Source organism: Lemur catta, chromosome 7, assembly GCF_020740605.2.
Source record: "Lemur catta isolate mLemCat1 chromosome 7, mLemCat1.pri, whole genome shotgun sequence".
In the NCBI taxonomy this organism is placed as follows: Eukaryota; Metazoa; Chordata; class Mammalia; order Primates; family Lemuridae; genus Lemur; species Lemur catta.
This window is the reverse complement of record NC_059134.1, coordinates 44,032,055-44,059,891: the sequence shown is the minus strand read 5'-3', so window position 1 is coordinate 44,059,891 and position 27,837 is coordinate 44,032,055. Positions and strand designations below refer to the sequence as shown.

The following is a 27,837-nucleotide window of genomic DNA, read 5'->3' as shown; positions in this document are numbered from 1 at the left end:
TGGATTTCCATTACATGTATATTGACATGTGATGGTGTCTCACAGCCTTCTTAGATTCTACTCATTTTGCTTTATTATTCTTTCTTTGTGCTCCGCAGACTGGATAATTTCATTTGACCTATCTTCAAATGTGCTTATTTTTTTTTCTTCTTCCCAATGAAATCTTTTGTTGAACTTCTTTAGTGAAATTTTTATTTTCATTATTGTACTTTTTCACATCCAAGATTTCTATTTGCTTCCTTTTCTATAATTTTTATCTATTTATTTTTATTTTCTATTTGTTGAGATATCATTTTTCTGGTTTCCTTTAGTTGTTTGTCCGTGGTTTTCTTTGTGTCTTTAAACATACTTAATTAAGAGAAGCGATTTAAAGTTTTTGTCCAATAAGTTTTTGTTAATTTATCTTTTCATTTGATTGAGCTATATTTTCTAATTTCTTTGCATGCTTCATGTTTATTTGTTGGAAACTTCCTATTTTTAGTATTTTAGTAAATGCTACCTTTGTTGCATTTGGCATCTGTGGTCTCTATTCTTTTAGTTTACTGTTCTGCTAGTCATTTGGCGTTTTGAATTTTATAATGTGGTAACTCTGCAATTCAGATTCTTCCTGCTTTTCAGGGTTAGCTATTGTTGTTTATTGTAGATTACAGTTGCCCATTTTTAAAATGATTTTTTCAAACTGTTTTTGCAAAGATTGTATTTCTTGTGTGTAGTTGCTGACATCTCTGTTCCATTAGCTCACTAGAGAGAGAGAGAGAGAGGAAGGAAGGAAGGAAAGAAGAGAGGAAAAGAGGGAGGGAGGGAGAAAAAAAGAGAAAAAAGGGAAAAATATTCTCTGTTTATATACATATGATAACCTATAATCAATAATGAAGCAGGTTAGAGTTGAAGGGAATATTAAAGCTCAGCCAGTCAAAGAAAGCAACTTGTTCAATATTGCTCTATTATTTACCAATAGAGCAGGAAGAAGATCCCACACGTGCTTTCAGTTTAGCACCTTTCTATGTACATTCCTATAAAAAAGAGAGGGTTGATGTTGAATATTCATTAGTACAAATTTTGTAACTTCTAATTTAGTTTCCTGTTACTGACATGAAACCTAGAGCAATATTAATAAATATCACCAATCCTGAAAGCCAGTAACATCGGTTTTCATAATCAAGATTTTGAATTGTTGTAATATCTGACACTTTTAGAAATTCATATTTAAAGAAAAAATATATTTCACTTTCTTTTATGTTTAGCAAAAAACGCACAGAGAAATTAAGGTCCAATTCTTTTTTCCTAAATCTTTGTAAAGGTATATTCTTCTTTTATTTCTCCCCGATTTGCATTTTATATTTTTGGCTTTTAGCATTGATTCTGTAGATGTGAAAGGAAAATTTTCTCCTTTACCCTTGGAAGTTTTACTGAAAAATCAACTGACAATAAGGCAGATTAATCGGAGAAAAGGCATGCAGCTTTATTTTATTATACTTTTACATGACATAGGAACTTTCAGAATGAAGACCCAAACCCTCAGGGGGTGCAGAGCTTATATACTATCTTGAGGTTACAGAAAGAAAGGGAACTTGGATCCTGGCAAAACAGGTTATGGGATGGAATTCTGTTGAGGGGCAATAAATGATTACTGGGGAGAATTCAATGAACTTGAAGAACATACAATGGTCTGAGACAAAGTCTGTTGGGCCTGCAGAATGGACACTGGTTTGTGACAAAAGTCTGTCCAGGTTTGTTGACAGGCTTTAGTCTTCCTTCCTGCAATATGAGTTCAGCTAATGAAAATTCAGGGAAGGAACCAGAGGTAACTGTTTTCTTTCTTTGGTAGGTCTGGACTTCAGGTAGATAAGGGAACTTCAGAGAACAACTTTATCCTGTGCATTGAGAAAGATGGTTGAGGGGTGGGGGGAGGTCAGAGAGACCCTGAGACTATTTTATTTTTTAGTTCAGCGTGCTGCCATATTTTGGTGTATTGGTTTCTGAGCCCCAGCAATTGAAGTGAGACCAAATGTAAGAAACAATATGTATGCATATGTACAGGGGAGGGGAAAAGTAAAAGAATAAAATTATGTCATGGAGTAGCTACTTGAGAAATCTTTGTGCAAACACAAGTTAATTTACTATTTAGCAAAACGTAAGATACTTCATGTGACTTGAATGAGCTAGGAACAGTTAAACCCTTGGACTGGAGAAGGTACCAATGCAGCAAGCACAACCTGATATTCCTATGTTGCCACTGATATCTATAAACCGCAGTCAATTGTTTTATAAGAAAGAAATGCCCAGTAGCCAACCAATTATGTGTTTAAACCTATAAATGTTCAGATCTCACTTCTGTTGTTAAAACTTTTGCTAGCTTCTTTTATTGGTATTTTTGGTTTTTTTTTAATTTTTTTTTATTTCAGAATATTATGGGCATTTTTATTTGAAGACAACTTTAAAGAGAATTATGGCTTCTGTCCCTCTTATATTTAAAGCTGATATCATTCTGCCTAATAATACTTAGTTCCATTGAAAAGCCAGAATTTAGGAATGTAAATGTCTTTCCTGTGCTTTGCCTTATAAAATTTGTAGGTGATCTCTGCAGGCAAGCTTTTCAACCTGACTCAGTCCTCACTGTTTTATTTTAACATAGTTTCCCAGCTGGAGAGTATTGCACGTTGGAGGGATGGTGATATATTTTTAAAAGTTTATAGAAGTTCTAAATGGGAACAAAGGCATTCCCCACACTTTAATTGCTTGTAGCATACTTGAAATTTTATCTGAACAGAAAAATAAATCGCAAACATCAAGTTTTGTGGTTTCACAGCACTACTCAAGCTTGAAGTCATTAAGAAATATATTCAGCATTAACAATAAATCATTTGAAATACAGGCAACCAATATGAATGCTTTATCCTTTCCTGATGGATAGTGGCTTAGGGGATAAGTGCCCTAGAATCATTATTCTTAGAAGAAAAATAATACTTTATTAATAAAATAAGACTCAAAGTCTTTCATTTAAAGACTTCTAGTTACTTTTTTTCTGGGGGAAAATGCATTTCATCATTTTAAAGCAAGGAAATGGATGTGTGTTAAGTGATTTATCCCAGGTCTGACTGAAAGATTCAGAATTAGCTTCTAGTTTTGCTGTCTATTTTTTGCTCAACCCTCAGCTGGCAACGCGTGGCACATATAGAGGAGGTGTGAGCAGACGTCCACCACATGGGTTTCCGTGATGCGTGCCCTCTTCACCTATTGACCTGCCACATTCTCTTGAGTATTCTCGTTTTGGTCTTTTAGGAAAAGCCGTGAGATAACATTGAAAACTAAAGCTCACAATCTCTGATCATTCTAAATTTTCAATATGACATACCTATGTTGGAAATTTTAAAATAATATATTTTGACATTCCTTCACACTGTGATAGAAATTAGAACTGCTAAAGTTGAGAGTAAAGGTGGTGGATTTTAAGCTTTTTTTTCCTCACTAAAACACAAATAAAAGGATATTTAGGACTTAGCATGTGTAGTAAGGGTAAGGATAAATGTTGGAGAAAAATAGAGGCAGGAGTTGTAGAGATTGATCAGAATTCCTGAAGGAAGCTCTATGGATAAAGACATTATTACAAATCCATGAATTACCCGATGTTGCAGGTACCAATTCCCACACCCTTTATTTTTTTCCTGTTTTGAGGATGTTGTGCTTTTATATCAGGCTTCAGAAGTAGATTAATAAATAAAATCCTCTTCAGTTTTACAAGGATGTTGGAATGTCATCATTTTTAAATTTCACCCCAGAAAGCCATGTTTTCTACTGATAACACCTGTGCTTCTGGCATAAAGCAGAAATAAACTTACTAACGTTTGCTTTCTAATTGAAATTTAAACAGAAAGCAAATTCACAAATATGATTTTTATTATTCCCTGGAAAGTACATTAGTTGTTCTTAGGCTTTCAGTGTCCTTAGCAGTGCTTTGAGCAGAAACTCTTAAGTACAAAGGAAGCTGATAAGAACCATTTGGCTTCCTTTATTCAAAACCCCTGATGTAAATTATCGAGTACTGATTGAGCACCTATTCTATGCCTATTGTTGATGCAGTATTGTGCACCTGAAATGATTATCTATATATCAATATGGCTGGGCCACTCCATGCCCTGGACGTATCTTCTTTCTTACTATGTTCCCTCCAGTCACAATTAATGCCTCCCCTGTTTCTACCTTTAATCCCTAGTAAATTTAAGCCTTGAATAGACTATTATGTCAGGAACATCAGCTTACTTCTGGAATTTCCCTAGGACTTTCATTCCCCACAGTGAAATTCTTTCAGGTAGGGCTTCAGAACTATAACAAGAGGTTAGGAGTAGCCAACAGGCAAGGTGAGCACTGAATCCATCGTATTCACTACTTATTCTATCTCAGTAGGGCACGATGTCCTCAGGACATTTTTGGTTGTCACTGTCAAAGGGGTGAGGCAAGAATGCTAGTTTCCTGACAGTGCTTTGGAAAATCCCACTCATCAGAACGTCCTTCATTCCATGAAACTTTCAAATATATTTGTGCATATGAATTAGTGTAAAAGCTATGTCTGTAGAAATACAATCCAAAAACATATCTTTATATGACATTTTAAATTATAGATAGTGTTTATAATTTTTAATAATAATTAAATTTTCTGGGGATAAAATGCTATGCAAATAGATTGAATATTGTATTCTATATTACTGGGAATTTTTCCAAGAATTGTTTACCATTTAGAAAGAAATCACACCATGAGTAGAAATGCCACTTTTGCATATTTGAGTCATCATTATAACCATCAGTTTGAATTTATGTGTAGTTCATTAATAATCATTTTATCTATTGTAAAAAGCACATGACCATTTTATTAAATTTTCTAATGTAGCCATGCCAAAGCATTTGCATATTGAATAACAATTACAATAATAAATTATTTTAAATTTCTTTTGTAGATTACTGTGAGGATACTATATTGATTTTTAAGTCATATGAATAAATGTTTAATATTAGTTGTGAATTTCATTAGAATTCCAAAGGGAATTTTATATTATAAAGTTATTAAAGAAGGACACTGAGCCTTCTAGAATTAAGAATCATAGTTCTGTTATAAATGAAGTGAGAGTGGAAAAATATATGACAAAAACAAGAATAGCCTCCTTATATGAGACTGAATTCAAGTCAGAATATCAGATAGAAGAGGATTCAAAACAAGTCAGAGCAAAGAGACACACTGTCATTCTGACTCAACTGGAGTCAGGTGGTAGAGCAATCTCAAGTGGCCAGCTGGCTAATTCAAAGGACATTAGTTCTAAGAATGGAAAAAGAAGAAAGTGAACATACAAAATGGCATTTTTATTTATGACGTGATTTCTTTCTAAATGGTAAACAACTCTTGTTAAAATTTCCAGCCATATAAATACAACATTTGTTCAATTTACATAGCATTTTATTCCCGGAAAATTTAATGATTATTAAAAATAATAAAAATTACTACAGTAGTTAATGATTGAAACAGGCAGGCTTTGGGAGGCTGAAGTGAAAGGATAGCTTGAGGCCAGGAGTTCAAGATCAGCCTGAGGAAGAATGAGACCCCCATTTGTACAAAAAATAGAAAAACTAGCCAGGCATGATCGCTGGTGCCTGTAGTCCCAGCTACTTGGGAGGCTGAGGTAGGAGACTTGATTGAGCCCAGGAGTTTGAGGTTGCAGTGAACTATGATGATGCCACTGCACTCTAGCATGGGTGACAGAGACCCTGTCTCACAAAAACAAAAAAACAACCAAACAACCACCACCCAGAGAAAACAGTCAAGGTCCAAAGGAACTGCTAGGTGAATGGGAGAATTTATTTCACTTTTGGGCACTGTTCAGTATGTGGATCACATGGAAAATCCTTAACAAAAGATGTTGTCTAAACACCAAGTACCATTTGCCATAAAGTGAGAGCATTAAACTATTACAGGAGTTGACAAACTTTTCTTTAAAGGCCTAGATGATAAATATTTTAAGCTTTATAAGCCAGATAGTCTTCCTCACAACTACTCTATACTGCCATTGTAGTCAAAAGCAGCCCTAGGCAATGCATAAACAGATGAATACGACTGTTTTCCAATAAGATTTTTGTCTGTTTTCCAATAAAATTTTGTTTATAAAAATGGGTGGTGAGCTGGATTTGACCCATAGACCATAGTTTGCTAACTCTGGACTATTATATTGGCAGTTGTTAATGGCTCAGTGAATTTATTTGAACTTAAGTGTGTTTTATCATTTTTCTCCTTCTGTGTAATCTATAGCTACGATGTTTCCAATGTAAAACTTCCACTTTGCCCACCAAGTTGAATCAACTCAAGCTCATATAAGATAGTTTGCAATATATAGAATTACATTTACTCTGAAAGTATCCACATAAAAATTATAAAAGCTTTTCAAAGCTCTGCAGAGAGGAATATAAATGACAAAGTTTAAAAGTGAGAGGGAGTCAAAATTTGTTGTAATGGGGCATACTATCTTTTTTCTTGCCCCCTACTTCGTTAATTGCTTAAAATGTTTTGCAATAGTTAAATTGTACAACCAAAGTACTCTTTTCCAGACAATGAGAGCAAATTTAAAAAGCATCAGTGCTACACACAATTATAGGAATTAACACATCAGAAACATGGAGTTGACGAAAATATAATATTGAAAGGATATTTACCTAGCCACTAGTATTACCATTACCCGTTTTTGGCCTAATCAAGAAATAGTTGTGTGTGTCGGGGGGGCGGTGTACATGTGGGGTGGGGAGTGTTTCTCAACAAAAATAGCTCACTTATTCTTTTGCCATTTGTCAAAATTTTTTACATAGCAGATTGGTCTATTTAATTTTGGTGAAAACTCAGAGCCTAAAAAATGTAATTATACTGAATTTAATTCCCATTTAATATTTCTTTTTTGGGTGACTTCCACCTTATAAGTTTTGCCCAAAGTATTTCAGATTAATGCTAACCTAAGTAATTTAAAACCTTTGCAAGATTTAAATATAGTATTTAGGAAACAGGGCTTTGAGGAGACACTGCCTAGGCCCAAATTATCAAACAGTAGTTTAGTCAAGTCTCTGTTATTATGCTCTGAAGGATCTTCACATATGCTTCCCCAGAAAGAAAGGAAAACTGTTGTTTCTCAGGAATAACGTAGAAATTTTCCATTTTACTCTCTTCTATATCTCATCTTGATCAAATTATTATTTTAGTCATTTATCCACTTAACAAATACTTAATGAGGGCTTTCTACACACAAGACCTGTTTACACAAAGTAAACAGACATGACTTTTGTTCTTATGGAGTTCCTAGGCTGATAGAAGAGCGAGAGTAGACAAGTAAATGCAGAAATAAATATCTGTTTAAAAGGTAACCAATTATTTAAGCAAAGATCACAAGATACTGGGCAGTGTAGTAATGTGCTGCACATACATGCACCTTTTGTGACATGTACACTCTCTGGTCCAAAGATGTCATTTACATGGATTCTAAGGGGATCAGTATCTCTGGGATTGGCACTGAGATGCCTCTGGTACTGCGACAGAGAGAACAGTGTGATGGGGGACAGGCAGAAAGGGAAAAAGTGGGAAAGGAGAAATGTCTTTTGTATGTGGTAGTCAGGAAAGCCCTTTCTGGGGCGTTGACATTTAATAAACAGAGGAGGAAAAGGGGCCAGCCATCTTACAGCAGAGAAGGAGTTTTCTAAGAAGAGATTAAAACAAAAACCAAGGCCAAAAGTTTGGAAAGGACAGTGTTTCTTTGAGGAAATTAAAAAAAAAAAAAGGTCAATGTGATTAGAGCTAACATGTGCCATGTGGTGACACAGTAGGAATCCTAAGTGGCTTTTTAAGTCACAATAAAGATTTTCAATTTTATTAGTGCAAAGGGAACAAATGAAAAAAGGGTGATGTGATCTGACATGTGTTTTCAGAGAAAGCTCTGGCTGCTTCATAAGTCAAAAGTCCTAAGAACACCCCATTTAGGAAGCTATCTCATTGGACCAGGATAGTGTAGTAGATATAAAGAGAAATACACAAATCTAAAATATATGTGGAGAAAGAATTGACAGGATTTTGCATTTATTTATTCAACACACAATTATTGATTACATGAAGCACAATTAGGTTCTATGAGGTCAACTAGATTGGACATAATTACATACTTCTAAATTATCTAATTAGACTTGCCTAAAAATGCTGGATAATTTGGCCAGAATTGGAATTTTCATTGTCATTCAGATAGACTTAACCTCTTTTATATATATAAATATATATATGTATATATATACACACTCATAAAAGATGGTAGAAAATTCAAAGCACAAATAAATTTCTCTTTTAGGTCAGAACTGTCTTACATCAAAATGAAGAACTACCTGAATGAATCTAAACTATTGGTTTTAATAATATTCTCTTGCTTACTTTTTATTTTATAAGTTTTCTAGGGTAAAAAACAGTTCATTAAAATAACTTTAGTGTCTAAATTAAATATTTCCTAATCTTCTATGTCAACTGAATTTCATTAAATAAAAGAGGGTTACAATAACCTCAAATATTACCAATAGTGCTGTTTCTTAAGATCCAGCAAATCAAGCATAATTAGAAATAAAGTAACATTTGGCAGTTTTATCTTGTATTCATTTGAAATCTTGTATGTATATGTCTTTAAAATTGAATTCCACAGGAAGGGCATAATAGAACTATGATACTTTTGCAGGAAACAAATTGAAAGTCCAGAATTTTGCTAAATACTTGATTAACTGATTTTAAGAAAATGTTCTTATTTAATTATTTCTCCAGAGCATCTATGACCTTCTGGCATGAATTTCTCTGCTCATTTTTTGAAATTCCTACCACAATTTGTCTGGTATAAATCCCTTAGCCACCATCAGATTCTCTCTTCAAAGTTCTTTAGCCACTAATCAATCAAACAACACCTCTTTCTCTAAGTCTCAGGAGAGGATGTCAGTTTTGGCAGAATGAGTTCAAGGAACAAAATAGCTGCCACCCCTATAGTCTGTTTGTAAAATGCTGAAATTCTAGTGAAGACATTCACCTTAAATGTAATAGTTATTTTAACATTATTTTGACTTCAACAATTAAATAGAGAGCTAAGAAAGATAATTTATTTCACAGTATAGATCAAAATAGTGAAAAGAAAAATAAAACCACTTTCCATTTAGGAAGATCCTTTTAAAAGATCCACTTTTCCTTTATTAAGTCTTCTACAACAATATTAAACCATTACTGTTGGACACATCTTTCTAAAATATCAGAGCTAGGGCTAGAAAAGACAGCTCAAGAGGGGAGTTACTTTGGAAAATGAAAATAGAAAATATTCCTTTGCTTATGATAGCTGGGTAATAAAATTTTCATAGGCTTTGAAACGAAAGTATCCCAATAAGCATACATAATAAGAAACAGTGATTCACAAATCTAGCTATACATCAGAATCTCTCAGTGAGCTTAATAAACAGACACTGTCACATTCTAAAATCTCACAGGGTGGGGCCCCGGAAACTGATATTTTAACGTTTCTCAGAGAGTAATAGGAGTAGCAACTATGAAGCATATTTATAAAATAGAGGTATCTTGGGTATACGAAAAGCCATTTAAATGAAAATATTTGAAATCTGATATATATGAATTCATAGATTTACATGATATCACTGAGTGTACAAAATTGTAATTTGTTCATTTGGATACCTGCATCTCTTTAATTTTATATCTCTATTATTTAGCTTGGTCCTTACTACATAGCAGTCATTCAAGAGATTTTTGTTGAATGATTATATAAATTGAAAGGACCTTAATAACAGGGAATGGATCTTATACCTTTCTATATCTTTTGGTTTTAAAGATAGCTTTTGGAAAAAAAAAAGTCCTTCAGTATGCATGAAATTCATGGCTATTATTGAGAGAGTCAGAGAGAAAGTGAGGAAAAGAAGACAGGTTAATACATGTAAATGTGCACATACACACAAAGAAGCAAAAGGAGACACAAGTAGACAACAACAAAGAGAAAATAATTCTGGTTTTGTTATGGTGATGATCAAATAGTTACAATTGAACTAACCCTCACAGAGATAACATTTTTAAATTCTGGAAAAAATATAAAAAAGAAAACTGTGTGAAGGTACAGGAAAGTGACTAAAAGCAAGAAGAAACTAGAAGAGATTTAACCCTTCAAAGAAGAGAATCACATAGGATGAGATCTATCTGTATACAGCTTTCCCCCTGAAGACAATGTCAGTCTATATGGCATGAAGCAGCTAGAACTCAAGCAGATAGTTGCAGTGTTTATGGACTTAGAAGTCAGAGGACAGATATGTAGGAACCAGAGAAAATGGAAATTGCAGGGGAAATATATTTATGGAGAAGCATCAAGAGGGGAAGTCCCAAATCTGAAAATAATTTTCCTTAATATTATTGACTGACACTTAATTAGACATGTGCAGGTGAGATTATATGGATATGAGAAAGAGATAATAACTAGAAGTCTGGAAGTAGTGAGACTAGATTGCAAGTGGTGCCCATTTCAGAAATAAAATAGTTTGGAGTTTAAGTCCTATAAAGTCAACAGGACTTCAAAGCCCATAAGACTCTCAACTGAAGTACAAAAAAGTTCAAAGCTTAGGAGTAAATTCCAGCAAGACGTTAGGCATAAAGCCAAAACTAATCATTCTAAAAATAAAAGCAAAACCAAAATAACCCCACCCTAACAAGCCATAAAACCAAACTACAAATGGTTGAGAGTGACATTCCAGTGATTCAACCACTTAATAGAACAACACTTAACACCCATCAGAGGAAGATAACAAAATCTGGAATCTATAGAATGAATTATCTATTATTTTCATAACACAATAAAAAATACTGGATGTGAAATAACAAGAAAATATGACTCACAATCAAGAGAAATTCATTAGAAAGAAACAGATTCAATAACAATCCAGATGTTGGAATTAGCAGACAAGCACTTTAAAATAACTATGATAAATATATTAAAGAATCTGTAGGAAAATATCAACAAATAAAAGAAAATATTTAGAAACTATAAAAATGACACAAATGGAAATATTAGAAATTTTAAAAATTGCAAAATCTGAAAAGAATAATAGATTAGACACAGTAGAAGAGAGGAACAGTGAACCAGAAGACAGGTAAAAATTAATCTGGGAGGGAATGAGAGAAGCTCAATTGGTTAGTAAGACACTATAAAATAAGTTAATAAATATATAATTCGAATACCAGAAGAAGAGATTAATGCAAAAGTGAAATATGATGATGAAATATTGGCTAAAAAAAATTTCCAAATTTGATCAAAAAGAGGAACCTACATATCCAGGAAGCTCAGCAAACACCACACAAATACAAAACAAATAGTATCTAGTAATATCATAGTCAAACTTTAGAAGAGAAAATCATGAAAAGCAAGAGGAGAGAAAAAGACACATTACATATAATGAAACATTAATATTGAAAACAGAATTTCCATTAGTAATGAAAGCCAGAGGAAAATAGCATAGCAGCTTTAATATGTTGAAAAAATTATTTTGGTGTAGAATATCCTGTAAATTTTTCTTCAGAATAAATACAACATAAGGACATTCTTTGGGAACTGAGAGCTGAGAAAATTTGTCAAGCATGCGTGTGTGCATTGTGCACCCACACATACACGCACACCAAAAACAAAAATAAGAGAATACTCTTTAGGATGAAGGAAAATGACAACATATTAACATTAAATTCTACAGAAAGAAAGAAATAGTACTTGAAATGTTAAATATATGAATAAATATATAAGATACTTTTCTTTAAAATTTTTTAAAATCAATTAACTGAAAACAAGAATAATGACAAATAAATGCAGAAAACATAAGGTATATAGATGTCAAGTACATGACAACAATAGCACAAAGTATGGGTAGAGATAGATGTGTAATTATATAGAATCTCTTGGTTGCATTATATGGGAAGTGATAATATGAAACCAAGATAATAGGCAGTGATAAATTAAGAATCCATATTGCAATCTCTGGAGCAACTTCTTAAAAATGTAAAGAGATAGAGATACAAAGTCAAAATAGGAGTTAGAATGAAACAGTAAAAGTTATTTACTTTACCCAGAAGAAAAAAAGGAAAATAAAGCAAAACAAAAATAATAGGAACAAATAGAAAATAATAAAATAGTGGACCTAAACCCAACCATTCCAATAATTAGATCACATATAAATGGATTAAATATTCTGATCAAAGTCAGAGATTGCCAGATTGGATAAAATAGGAAAATGTGAGTAGATGTTGTCTATAAGAGAAGCAAGTAAAATCTAAAGATATCAACATCTTGACAATGAAAGGATGAAAAACCGTATTATGCAAGAAATCATCACAGTATAGCTGAAGTGAGTATGCTAATATCAGGCAAAGTGATTCCAAAATAGAGTATTATCAGAGGTAAAGAAGTAGGTTGTATTTTAATACAAGAATTAATTCAAGAAACCTAACAATCCTAAACGGTTATGCACATAATAACAGAGCTATGAAGTGCCTGAAGTGAGATTGGCAAATCCAGATGGAGATATAGAAACATTCACAATCACAGTTGCATATTTTATTAATCTTCCCTCATTGACTGATAGAAAAATTAGATATAGATAGAAAATCAGTAATGATATAGAAGATTTGGACAGACTTTAAGCAAATTTGAATTGATATTTAAAGATTACTACATCTGAAAAACTCCAGAACACACAATATTCCAAGCAACCAGGGCATATTTACCAAGATAGACCATCTACTCTTCCATGAAACAAGCCTCGATTAATGTTTAAGGCTTGAAGTCATACAAAGTATATTCTGTGAGCATATCAGGTATAAATTAGAACCAAATAACCAAACTATATCTACAAAATGACAAAATATCTGTGGGTTAAATAATCTGTGAGTTAAAGAATAAATCACAAGAGATATTGAATATTAATTTAGCCTAAATGTTAATGAAAGCACAACATAATATTTATGGGGTATAAATAAAGCTGTGCTTAGAGGGAAATGTATAAGATTATATGCTTGTAATAGAAAAGAGATTTACAATCACTTATCTATACTTCATGTTAAGCTACAAAAAAGACAAACGGATTAAATGGAAAATGAGTAGTAGAAATGGAACAATGAATACAAGAGTGAAAATCAGTGATCTAGAATACAAATAAGAGAAGAAATCAATAAGGCCAAATGTTTACTCTTCAAGGAGCAACACAATTGATAAACTACTAGCAAATCTAATCAAGAAAGAGTGAAAAAGAATGAATGAGACAGGAAACACATTACTAATATCAATAATAATCATAAAGATATCTCTATGGATCTTAATGACATACAAAATATAATAAGGAATATTATGAACAGCTTTATACTGATAATGTTGACAGATTAGATAAAATAGAAAAATTTCTTGAAAAACACAACTTTCAAATGTAACACAAGAAGAAATTAAAAATCTAAGTAGTTGCATTTTTACCGAGTATATTGAATTTGAAATGAAAGCCATCTCATGGGCAAGGTAAAGATTTTTTCAGGTAGACATAAAAAGTACTGTTAAATAAAAGAAATTATTAATTGGAATTGATCAAGTTTAAAATCTGCTTTTCTAAAGTCAGCATAAAAACATAAAAAGACAAGCCACAGCCTGGGAGAGAATATTCACAATACATATATCCAGAATTTATAGGGAACTACAAATTAATAATAAAAATATTTGAAAAGATACAACAGTAAAGAATATATAGATATGACTAAGCACAAGAAAAATACTCATTACATTAGTCATCAGTGAAATACATATTAACTAGCCTTCAGATATGACTATACTACCAGTAGAAAGGCAAAAGAAAAATAGATGGACAAACAAAAAACTGATAATAATGAATATTTTCAAGAATATGGAGCAGATAAGATTATCAAATACGTTTTAGAGTATAAAATGGTAAAACCACTTTGGAAAATTCTTCTGTGATTCATTGAAGTTAAACATACACTTACGTATGAACCAGATATTTGCTTATGATAAATAAAAACACATAGCTACACAAACACTTGTATGTAAATGACCATAAAGTTTTGTTTTGTTTTGTTTCTTTTTTCTATAATAAGTAGAAACTACAAACAACCAGGACATCTGTCAAAGGTGAGTGAACAAAATGTAGTATACATATACAACTGTTTAACAATAAAAAGGAATGAATTTATGATACACAAACAACATAGATGAATATAAGCATATATTAAATGAAAGAAACTAGAGCTATAAAAAACTTGTTAGATTCTGTCTGTATGAAATCCTAGAACTGGTAAATCTAGATTATTTTGATAGAAATAAAAGCAGTCATTTTCTCTGTGTTAGGGGTATTGTCAACAGAAGAGCACAAGGGTATTTTCTGTGCTGATAGAAAGTTTCTATATCCTTTTGTTTGTTTGTTTTCAGATAGCGGTAACTTGGGCATATAGTTGTCAAAATTGATCTAACTGTACATTTAAAATCTGTGCATTTTATTGTTTGTACATTTTAGCTCAATGAGATAAAAAACTATGCAAAGAAAGAGGAAAATATAAACTAACCTGTAGCAATCGTACATAATACATAAGTATATAGAACACTCATACATGACAAAGTGATGAAATTATTCTAAAATTGTATGTGTTAAACAATGTGAAGTGATGAGCTATGGCAAAGAGGATTGGGATAGAAGGAGAAAGGGAGTAGAAAGAAAAGAAAGTATTCTAGGTGAGAGAAGCTTTTAGGAAAAGAGGTGGAAATAATTGAGATTTGTGTAGGTCATGATACTGGGCTCAGTATTCCCTATCAGTAATGTGAAGTATTATGAGATAAATGGATGTGTATAAGCATTTTTCTCTCTCCTCTCCCCTCATAATGTGTATGTCATAGAGAACTACCAAGAAAGTATTATACTTAAATAAACATAAAAATCATAAAAATAAATAAAACTTGCAAGTTGTAAAATATTAGAAGAGCTATTGAAAAATAGGATGAAGGTATTATTTCTAAAAACAAAATCATGTTTCCTCTTTGTGGGATAATTTATACCCTACATTTAGTCAGTAAATTCACTTTATTTATTGCTAAGAAACTTGGCTGGGCATAAGAATTGCCCTTAGGATTTATTTAAAACATGGTACCCAAGGCACCACCCTGAAAGGTTCTGTCTCAGTAGAACAGGTGTAAGTCCCTAGAGTCTATTTTTAACAAGCTCACTTAGGTAATTCTGATGCAGCCAGCCTGATAACTACCATTCTGCAAACTACTATATGGAACACTTGAGCCAGATGAATCCTCAAGGCCCCACCTATTTCTCCATCTGAACATGCTTAACACAGTGCAAAATCAGAAAAGCAGCATTTTAAAATTCTGTGCCACTTTTGAAATTAATTTTTATTAAAATAGAAAAATCTTGAATGAAACAGTGAATGATTTTCAGCTTAAAGAACTAGTATAAGATTGTCTCTGCAGGGAAAGTGATTTTATATTCCTTTGTATTTTTTTTTCCAAAAATTAACTCATCTGTGTTGCTGAGCAAAATATTGGATTGGGTAAATATTTTATAGGGATCAGGTGAATATTTCACAGAGATCAAAATGCCTTCTTGTTCATCAAGTCCAATGCGTAATACAACAAAGTTCTTTAAAAATATCCTTCTAAACTCCAAAGGAATTGAGAGTTTATTAAGCATATTTATAGTACTGCAGTCATATGGTATTTGAAATAACAGCCTTTTAAACTTTTTAGTTTTATTTTTTTGTTGTTGCTGTTGTTGTTTTTAAGGAAAGACTAGCAAATCAAAGGCTGTTTTCGATTTCTCTGAACTTTCAGTGTTAGGATCTGTAATATCTTGTATATCTGGCAAACTTGTATGTTCCACTGGAGGTATGATAACCAAGAGTGAGAAAGAAAAGAAGTCAGCAAAGGATGAAAAGAAGAGATGTATTGCAGACAGACTGATGAGTATTTAAACTCTGATTTTCATTGGACACTGGGAATGTCTTCCATTCCAATCAGTGTCCTTCTTGGCTGAATTTACCCACCAAGAGCTACAGCCTCATTGAAACCCATCACCACATAAAAAATGAGATGGAAAAGATGGGAGAAGGAGCAAGGAGGGGTTGTCAAGTAATTTGTCATTGTAGCTAAATTAGACAAATCTGTTAGAAATAAGCAATATGTAGAAAAATAATAAAGTGTTTTGAATTAGAAGTCCTGAGTTGAAATGATGATTCTTTTTCCATATTTACCTTACAATATTGAATAAGTTATTTAAAATGTTTGCCTCTCAGTGTCCTGATCTGTAAAATGTAGACTATACTGCTTTATGAAAGCGTTTTGGACAGCATTAACTTTTTAAAAAATACTAGCATGGTGTCTAAAATATAGTAGAAATGCAATGAGTTTAGGTAGAACCTATTTTGGTTGTTTGCCTTTAGTATGAGTGGCTGGACTTGCTACCAGAAAGGCCATAACATGATCATCTAAATCTAATTGAGAGGCATGGCAAGTAGAAATAATAGTAATAATAAAAATAGCCAATATTTATTGAACACCTCCAATGAACTACATGTGATAAACACTTTACATTTTTAACCTCAGAATACTCTTGTGAAGTAAGCACTATTACTTTCATTTTGTAGCAGAAAATTGAGGCAGAGAGATGCATTTCATTGCCTGAGATCACGTTAGCTATTGACTCTATAATAACTACTGATAAGAACACTGTGAGAATGTTACCAAGCCAATGCCTTTTTACATGTAACTGGTCTGTATTAACAATTAGAACCCCATTTTCGTACCAATCACTTGTCATTTGATTGGCTCCATAGACTCAGAAAATGTTAGAGTTGGAAGGGACAATAGAGATGATATTATTCAGTGGTTCCCAAACTCCACAAACTAGGGCTGTTCCATGACAATGAAAATACAGTAAGAAAATGAAGAATTTTTTTTTTTTTTTTTTTTTTTTTTTTTAGAAAAACACTAAAGAACACTTAAGAGTGGAACTGAAGTCACCCTGAAGAAAGAAAAATTCTGCCTGTGGACTGAAGCTTCAATTTGTGCCTGAGAAGAAGTCCAACCTGCCCTTCGTAATAACCAACCCTGTGGATTTTGGACCTGTCTAGTCAGCCTACACAATCATGTAAGCCAACCTTCCGTGTGTTTGTGTGTGTGTGTGTGTGTGTGTGTGTGTGTGTGTGTGTTTGTGTTTATCCCCTATTGGTTCTGTTTCTCTGGTGGAACCATGATTGATAAAACCATGAACCTAGACCAACACCTTATTTTACAGATGAGGAAATTATAGCCTTTAGATAGTAAGATTTGCCCAAGATCACACAGAAATTTAGAAGCAGAGGCTCAGATTGAACTGAATTATTTCCCTCCAAATTCTATGCTAATTTTTCTATCACACTGCCTAGTTTAGGTATTTCTTTCAGGATACGACACGTTGTTCATTATAATTTTCAGTTTCACAGACCATCTACGGGGAAAGTCTCATGACATATGGAAAAATAGACACATCTATTTTTCAAATAATTGTTTTACATTATGTAGAAAAAACAGTCAAATAGTTGGCAGAATTTTTTTGCATTTTACCCACTTTCAATTTCTACTGAATTAAAAGTTCCATTAAATATTAAATCTACACTGTTAACTTTCTCAAATATAAGGTGTGGTCCTTGGTTTGGCTGTGATCCTGATGCTAAAATATTCTAATAATTTCTAAATCTTCTATTTTATTTCTTCCTGATTTTGCCAATGAGGACAAAAATAAATCTAACAATGTATGTCCTGTCTTTAATGTACACTGAAAATATGAATTTATGTTCTTAACATGACTTTGGAGTATTTTAATAACATTTGGCTAAATCTATCCAGGAAATGAATTGCTGATTGAAAATTTGTACTCTATGGGGAGAAATTGAACTTTTTCAGGTTACTGAGATAATGCAAGTTTCACCCAAAACAAAGTTAGTAGCAAATATTAAAAAATCCAGTGCATTTCCATAGGCAGCAAAAAATAAAATGAATGAAAAAGTGAGAAATGGGAAAAAGAATCCTTGATCTTGATTCTCAGTCATGTCATAATACACTTTCCTTAAGGCATGCATAGTTCTCTGATACCTAGTTTAGAAACCCACTCCTAGACCATGTAGGGCACAGGGTATTCATTTATAATATGAACAAATAAATAAGTGGCTTCTCTTATATCAAATATGTTTATTCGACAAAAATAAAATGAGGCCACTGTACTTTAGCCCAGTGCAGGGGTCAGAAAGAGGGACATCGTTTGATTCAGAGAGACCTGATTTTGTATTCTACCTCTGCCACTTACCAAATAAGTAACCCTGGACAGGCCTCAATGTGCTCATCTCTAAGAATAATAATACCTACTTCTAAAAGGTTGCTAGGAGAAATATGTAAGTTGCATTTGTAAAGGATCTGTCAGCATTCCAGCAACCTGAAGTGCTTGGCTTTCTAGAGGATTCCATGATGCTTTACCTGTCTATGTCTTCATCCGTGACTTGTTTCACTGTCCCCCTGTCCTCCCAAGTTCACTGTACTAGAGCAAGCCTCACTTTAAATCGGTCCTCAAAATTACCTAGACTTTTTCCTATTATGGGTTCTTCTTACATCCTTACCTATGTTTAGAAAACTCTCCTCTAACTTTGAATCTGGCACTTCCTTCTCATCCTTCAGTTACAACTTAAATATCTCTCAGAAAGACCCTTCCTGAGCACCTTTTCATAATGTGCTTTTCTGCTCTTCTTGAATACTAATTTGGGAATCTTAGTTTTTGAATGTATCAAAACTTTTTCATTGTGTTTGCACTATTGTTTATGTGTTTATTTACTGCCTTATAGAATTGTACAATGAGATCAGAGACTATGTCTTTTTTATTCTCCAAACTGTATATTTATTTAACCCAAAAATCTATATATAATAAACACTCAAAACTTTTTTTAAATAAATGAGTGAATGAATGAGTTAATGAATGAATTTAGTAGATACTCATAGTGCTTGTTTTTTTTTTAAAAAAAAATACATTTTGTGTGTGCTTTTTAAATGAACCTCAAAAAGAGCTACAGAGTTACTAAGGAGCACTCCAATTGGAAGCAGGAGAATCAGTTTCCACTCAAGTTTGTGCCAGATGTTGACAGGTGATTTTGCCAATGTAGAAACCTCAGTTTGCGCACATGTGAATTACACAATTTGGACTGGATCGTCTCACTAAGATACCTGTGAAAAAAGTTCTTAACCTTGATTGGAACAGGGACTCCTTTAAGGATATGTATATATGTGCATGATTTTATGCAAAATACTGATAGAATTTCAAGAAGTTTTCACAGACCCATGGAAACCCATTCAGAGATCTCTAGGGATACATAGATTTCAGATTATGAACAACCCCTCTTTTGGAGCACAAACACTCCATTAAGTTATAATATTCCAAAGGATTTGGCAAATATTCAATTCACCTTGAATTCAGCCAGAGAATTAAACTGACTCCAGAGTTCAGAAGTTAAGTATACAAATATTATCTGGAATTTTCATTAAGAATCATTTCTTGAGAATATATTCTCGTATTGTTTTAGTGTTTCTTCTATTAGGAAAGGCACAAATGAACTACTGATAATATTTCCCCTTTTTTTCTCTTACAACATTGTTTACTTAGAAACAGTAGGTAATTCTCATAACACACTATCAGAATTTCAGTTTCTTTTTTTCAATCAAATATGGATGCACATATATAATAGAAACACCTCAATTATTCATTGTACCTACATTGCTTATTGAGTATTTTTATTTATAAAATTATGATTATTTACTTCTTTATGAATGAGTCCCAAATTTAAGCAATAGTATATAGTATAAACTATGTGTATAAAAGATTCAGAATCTATAAAATGAATAGATTTAAGATAAAGAATCATTAAATCTTACTAAGAGAAATCCTGGTAGAAAGTAATTCTGTCAAACTGAGAAAATCTGAACCTTTCCAAAGTAAAGGAGGAAAAAAGAAAAGTAAGCCTTCATAAAATAGGCATTCAGAGAACTTTAAAAAAGTAATAACAAAAAGGTATTATGATTATTATGATACCATCCCTACCAGAATGAAATGAGTAACAGCACAGTAGGTTGTTTTAAAGTAATACTGCAAAAATAATGGGATACAAATACCTAGTAATTGTTGCTAGTTTGGGAATAGTCCATTTAATAATTATAATTCTCTTCCAGGCATATTAAAATAATTATGACTTATGGAGAATATGGGTATTTGAATATCCATTTATTCAACAAATATATATTAAGCACCAAAGACGGTTAGGCATTGTTTTGTCAAGGGAGGGAAAATGTGATAAAAATGACAGACATAATTTCTGTCCATTCCAAGGCTGGCTAATTTCATTTGCCTCTTGAAATCTACTCACCATATTTAATTATTCTATGTGGCTCAGAAATACATACTAATGAATATTGTCAACCAGCCAACTTGCTATCCAGAATCGAGTTGTGTTAAACCTATACTGGGAAGTTGTAGGCAGGAGATCAGATGGTGGAAAGAGAGTAAACATGGAACATTTTCCCTCAGCTCCATTTCTGTTTGACTTCAAGTTAGGAGTGGCCAGATTCCTCTTTTAAAGGCCACATCACTTATTTATAGTTAAAACCACAAATCCAGTAATTTTTTCCTCCCTTACCACCTTATTTTTTTGTTTGCTTTTTTGTTTTTTGTTTGCTTGTTTGTTTTGACACAGTCTCACTCTGTTGCCCAGGCTAGAGTTCAGTGGCATCAATATAGCTCACTGCAACCTCAAATTCTTGGGATTAGTTGATCCTCCTGCCTCAGCCTCCTGAGTAGCTGGGACTACAGGTGTGCACCACTACATCCCTGCTAAGTTTTTTACTGTTTGTAGAGATGAGAGTTCTCTATGTTGCTCAGGCTGGTCTCAAACTCCTGGCCTCAGTGATCTTCCTGCCTCAGCCTCCAGGAGTGCTAGGATTACAGGTGTGAGTCACCATGCCTGGCCTCTCTTGCCGCTATAAGTGCAGGGAAGGAAAAGGCTTTCATTGTAGCTGGGCCCAGCATATTTCCTCATTTCTTTTTCATTTCCCTTAACTCTACTGGTCTTAGTCCATTTTGTATTGCTGTAACAGAGTAGCACAGACTGGGTAATTCATAAACAATAGAAATGTATTTTTATCATGGTTTTGGAGGCCGGGAAGTAATTAAGCAATTAAATTTCAACATAAGTTTTGGAGGGGACATTCAAACCATAGCATTCTGTCCCTGACCCCCCAAAATTCATGTCCTTCTCACATACAAAATACATTCATCCCATCCCAACAGCCCCAAAGTGTTAACTCATTCAAATATTAAAAGTCTCATCAAAATCATATATGGGTGAGACTCAAAGCTCAATTAATCCTGGGGCAAACTGTCTTTAGCTGTGAGCCTGTGAAATCAAAACAAGTTACCTACTTCCAGAACATAATGGTGGGATAGGCATACAATAGACATTTCCATTCCAAAAGGGAGAAATAGGCAAAAAATGTGGAGTAATTTGTTCTAAGTAACACCAAAACCCAACAAGGCAAACAACATTAAATCTTAAAGCTGGAGAATAATCACCTTTGCATCCATATCCCATATCCTTGGCTCACTGGGGCAGGAATTGGACCTCCAAGGCCTAAGGCAGCCCCACTCCAATAGCTTTGTTGGGCTCAATCCTCCCAGAAACTTCCACGGGTTGGAGTTTTGTGCCAGCAGCTCTCCCAGGCTAGCATTAAATGTTGATGGCTCTACAGTTTCACAATCTTAGTGGTGGTCCTGCTCTTATGACTATTAGTTCATTGCTCTTAAGTAGTGTATTCCATAAAGTACTAGGATTTATACAATTTCATCAAGTTCTAGGCAACTGTGTAACAAAACTGGCCTTTACTCCAGTTCCCAATACCTTGTTCCTCCTTTCCATTTAATACCTCATAAAAATGATCTTTACCATCCATATTTCTATCAACATTCTGTCATGACCACTTAAATAATGTCTAAGAAGCTCCAGACTGCCCATATAGCTCTTGTCCCATTCATGGCAATCTAGACTTTTTCTAGCATCTTCCTGCAAATTCTTTCAGCTTTTGCCCATCACCAAATTCCAAAGCCACTTCCACATTTTACTTATTTTTAGGTATTTCAGGTATAACAAGAACCCCACTTCTGGTACCAAATTTTCCATCTTAGTCCTTTTTGTGTTGCTATAATATTAATAGAATACCACAGACTGGGTAATTTATCAATCAGAGAAGTTTATATGGTTCATGATTCTGGAGCCTGGACATCCAAGAACATGGTGCCAGCATCTGGTGAGAACCTCAGTGCTAATGTCGCTCTATGGCAGAAAGTGAAAGGGCAAATGATCACATAAGACAGAGAGGGAAGATGGTGGCCAAACTTCATTCTTTTATCAGGAACCTACTCCTGCACAATAACTAACCCACTTCCTTGATGACTGCATTAATATATTCATGAGAGTAGTGCTTTTATGATCTAACCACCTCTTAGTTGTCCCACCTCTTAATGCTGTCATGATTGCAATTAAATTTCAACATGAGTTTTTAGGGAAACATTCAAACCATGACACTACCCAAACCTTATAAACCCACCTTTGAATTTGCCTTGTATCAGTTGGCATCCCATTACATCACAGAGACTTTCCCTTTTATAAGATGACATGAATAAATAAATAAAGTTTTTCAACTTCTTGTCTAATGTTTATCACCTCTCATATTATCTAAATTCTGTGCTTAAAACCAGACTATAGACTGAGTGTATTTTTAATATTAACAAAGACAGATTTGATATTAGCACATGAAATTAAGTACACTTCTTCTGCTTATAATTTATATTTTACAAGGAAAATATGTGAAGTTTTAGTTTTGCCTTGTGATAAAAGATACACTATAGATTGTACAGAATTAAATATTTTAAGTAGAGACATATATGTGTTCTGAGTGTATGTGTGTGTGTGGGGAGAAGGGGAGAGAGAGAGAGAGAGAGAGAGAGACAGAGAGAGAGAAAGACAGAGAGAGAGAAAGAGAGAGAGATAAAGAAATATATGCAAAAATAGGCACATCTAGATTCCATTTTATATAATGAAAATCATTTTAAGAAACTTTCATAGAATCTTGAATTTCCTTTGCAATCTCATTTCCCACAGCTTTAAAGTACACATGCAAAAATATAAAAGTGGGAGAAAGAAAAAGCAAAGGTAAACTTTCACTCCTTCAGTGTTTCCTTCAAACATTTTCATTTCTAGTTTGTAAAAAAATGAGACTTCATGAAAACACCTCTATCAAAAGAGTTCATGAAGTATCAAATATCTTAAAGTTTCAACTGTAGCTTTTAAAATTACATATGTTATTTCTACATTTGGGATAATGATTTATAACTTGCTGTAAGGCCATTTCCTGATTGTTTCATGGCAATTAAATATAACATCTTCAGCCTTCTTATGTTCATAGGGGTTCTAGTCAATTAGGCAAGAGAGATTTGTATAAAGAATGCACAAGTCATTGAGACATTAAGGTCTACAAACTTCATTCCAATACTTGGAGCCAGATATTTTGTCTATCCACAATTTGGATTTTTTCTACCCCATTTTACAATGCAAATTAAAAAGACATATTTATCCCGACCCGCTTACAGTAGAATGTCTAAATTCTTTTTAATTTTCCCAATGCCACTCTTATTCAAGACATCAGAGCACGTAAGGTGCTAGTTAAAATGCGCCACAAAACTTTTTAAATTTGGATGGCTCAAAATTTGATCCTTTCAGTTTCTGGAATTGAAGGAGAGTAGTGAATAAATATTAAACTTCTTTTTCATGGGATTTTGCCAAATTACAGAGACTTATGTGCATATTCATTAACTATTATCACACATGCTTACATACTTCAGTCTCTAAATTTTTATTGTCTCTCAGGCCTTAGTAGGCAGTACCAACTTATGAAAGCAACTAAGGCAATATTTAATAAATTTTTAATTAATCTATTATTATGTTGTTTTGGATTTTAAGAAAATATTAATATTGGCTATTGTAGCAGGCTGATAACTGCAACTATTTAATTATTTAGCAAATAATTAAATTGCAAGTCAACATAATAGGTAACACAGTGGGCCTCTGTGAAAAGTATGAAAAAATTGCACCATGATCTATTGGAAAAGGGAGAAATAACCAAATGAACTGACATTTTGTTATCTCGGTGTTCCCAGGAAGTGTTTTTTTTTAAGTAAATGCGTATGATAATTTATGTTACTATGCAGGCATACCTTGAAGATATTGTGGGTTTAGTTCCAAACCACCCTAATACAGTGAGTATCTGACTAAAGCAAGTTGCATGAATTTTCTGGTTTCCCAGTGCATATAGTTATGTTTACAAAATACTATAGTTGATTGTGCGCAATAACATCACATCTACAGAAAAATACATTAGCCCCTCACCTCGAGCAATGTTATCCACATCCAGGATTTCAAATATTTGCCTCCTAAATGGATATGTCTACCAAACCAGCAATTCAAATCCAGTCCTTACTTTTGAGATCTATATAATCAACTTCCTGTATGCAACAGATACCTCAAATTCAATAGACATTATACTAAAATCATCTATCTTTGTGCATCTGTTTCTCCCATTAGTTTGCTTTATTCATTGAAGTATACCTCAGTGAACATAATCATACAAACAAGAAACTTAGAAATCAGCCCTATACCTAAAGGCTCCTGAAAGTCTAAACCAATTCTATATTTCTACTTTCTATATAATTTTTAATATGTCCCTTCTCTATCCCCACCTTTCAACTATAGAAGTTATATACTCTCTATCCCCACCTTTCACATAGAAGTTATATATATCCCCTCTATATACTTCTCTATCCCCACCTTTCACATAGAAGTTATATACTCAACGACTTTGTACTAGGCACAGTGTTTGGTTTTTCATTGCCTAAACCAGATTGTCATTATGTCTCATTTCTTGTTTTATCTATTGTAATGATTATAAAAAGTGAATTCCATCATGTCACCTCCCTACTTGATCCTTTGGTAAATTTTATTTGATTATAGGTTAAAGTCCAAGCTTTAATGCAAGATCCTTCTTGATCCAGCTCCTACCTATCTTTGCAGAATTAAATTTGTTTTGTTCTCTCAGACCTTTCTAGCTGCCCATTTGGCTTCCTTTCTTTAGTGTATTTTTTTCTTCATTTACAGCTACTCAAATCCCATAACACCTCTAAGATTTAACTCACTCTTCTGTTAATCTTGGAAGACCTTCCAGATGTGTCCTCCAACAATGTGTTAAATATTTGACTTGCACTACAACACTCAGCATATAATCTTGTAGTACTTAGTCTGTCTTTCTTGTGTATGGTAGAAAGAGTAATATCTCTTCCTCACCTATTGCAAGGTTTTCAGCTGATATCACTATAACAAATGACAGATAGGAAACAATATAACAAATTTATTAATTAAAATTTTACATGACATGGGACCCTTTAGAAATGAAGTTCCAAAGACCTAGGGAAAACTAAATTTTTATGCTAAGTCTGATGAAGGAAGTGGATAATTGTGGAGAAACATGATTGGAAAAGAAGAATATGATGTAATGTAACCAACTAAGAGGGGGGACTCAGCAAGACCTGTTTGATCTGATACGTTTTTATCTCTCTGTGTAGCATTTCTTTCCTCTGTAAGGCAGGATACCTGTCACTTCAGGGTCTTATGACCAACTTTCAGGGAGGTAGGTCAGAGAGTCACCTATACAGGTTTTATGGCTTGCTTTAGGGGGAAAGAGAGGCAAGAGACAGGAGGACTGGAGAAAGTGAGAGAGATCTTGCTTCTGAGGCCCTCCTGTCTCCTTCAATTTAAAGATACTCAGCATGTCAAGGTGCCATACTTTGGGGTATGATGCTTTGAACCCTGACACCTACTAAGCTGTGAATTCCTTGAGAGTAGGAGATGTGTCTTTTATCTCCGTTTTTTTTTTTATTTCAGCATATTACAGAGGTACAAATGTTTAGGTTACATATATTGCTTTTGTTCCACCTGAGTCAGAGCTTTAAGTGTATCCATGTGCTCAAATACCTTCTTGAATACAGAATTGAGTGAAAGATGATTGAAAATATTCTCATAGGGAAACTATGTAGCATGAAGCTACTGAGTATCCATACTTTAATTTCCTTACATGGACTTGATTTTTACAAGTTAATAATTTTGAGAGGCCTTTGTTGAATTAATCTTTCTATGACTACTTTGGCCTTTAGAGAAAACACTGTCATGGGGAAATTTTTTCTTTGGCAGAGCACTATCTACTTCCTCATTTGGCAAACATGCCCGGCAAAGGAAACATCTGACTGCAGCACCAGCAATCTAAAATAATAAATAAATAAATTAGTTAATTAAAAATCAACATACTGGTAATTTGGCTCCAATATTATATTGTATGGGGTTTTCTTAAAATTAATATCATAAGATATACATGTTAAGATGCAGTTTGAGGAAAGGAAAAAGATATATCAAAATTTGAAAACAATCACTACTAAATTTACTTGTCCAATTGTAAAAATTAGCAGTATTTGTTTTTCTCTCTGAGTAGTAGTTTCTATTTTCAGGAATTGGTCAGTGTTTGATGCGGAATAGCAATTAAAATTGTAGAGTTATTTTTAACAAATTTAAAAAATATATAAAAAATAAGTAATTTTAAAGAACCCTTCACAGCCTAAGGAAATTGAAGAAAATATCTCCAATTAGATTTAATATTTTCAATTTTGTGTTGTTTGTGAGGAAGATAGTTATTAATATAATGAATAGCAATTATTTGCATTTGGATATCTGTTTATAAACTTTATTTAGGTTATCATCCCCTAACGACTCCAATAAAATAAAAGATACTCCAGGGATTCACATACAAATTATTTTAACTAGCATGTGTTTATACACCAGATTATTTTAGATTCTGAGAGTTAAATGTATGTAATAAAAAAAAAGTCTGGGCCAAGTGCCGTGGTTCATGCTTATAATATCAGTGCTTTGGGCAGGTCAAGGTGGGAGGATTGCTTGAGGCCAGGAGTTCAAGACCAGTCTGGGCAACATAGTAAGACCCCATCTCTAAAAAATATTTAAAAAATATTATCCGGCCATGATTGTGTGGCACCTGTAGTCCCAGCTGCTTGGGAGGCTTAGGCAGAAGGATCACTTGAACCTAGGAATTTGAGGTTACATCAAGCTATGATCCCTATGATCCCTCAACTGTACTCCAGCCCGGGTGAAAGAGCATGACCCTGTCTCTTAAAAAAAAAAAAAAAAAAAAAAATCTATGTTTAAAGTGTTCCTGGAGGTGAGTCTGGGGAAAGCAGTTCAGCAAAAAAGAAAAAAAAAAAAAAAATTACTAGAATATAATGAGGTTTATGTTATTATGCAGCTAGCTCATAATTTTGTTGGAGTAAAGATGAAGGAGCTAGTGAGGTAAAGACTGGAGGTATAATTATCAAGTAATTCAAGTAATTTAGGTCCTAAGCTATACTTATGTCAATTATAGAATGAAGTGAAGCACTCTGTCGTTGGCTCATTCTCCATTGTGTCTTACACACATAGCCCTAATCTTAAAGCATAATTATTCTTCCTTTTGGAGCTAAACTATGAATAGCAACTGTAAACCTTGGGCCTCTCAACCTCCTGGCCTCCCACGTGTGTGGCAGCCC

The 27,837-nt window shown here is 33.4% G+C and overlaps 1 long non-coding RNA gene across 3 annotated transcripts in view; it reads left to right on the top strand.

The window, feature by feature from the left end:
- The window catches only part of LOC123642228, a 173,375-nt gene that overhangs the window by 49,126 nt on the left and 96,412 nt on the right, over positions 1-27,837 (top strand). For all 3 annotated transcript variants that reach the window (XR_006736401.1, XR_006736399.1, XR_006736402.1), the window contains exon 2: positions 17,054-17,220. This is a non-coding gene — a long non-coding RNA (uncharacterized LOC123642228). The remainder of the gene's footprint in view (positions 1-17,053; positions 17,221-27,837) is intronic.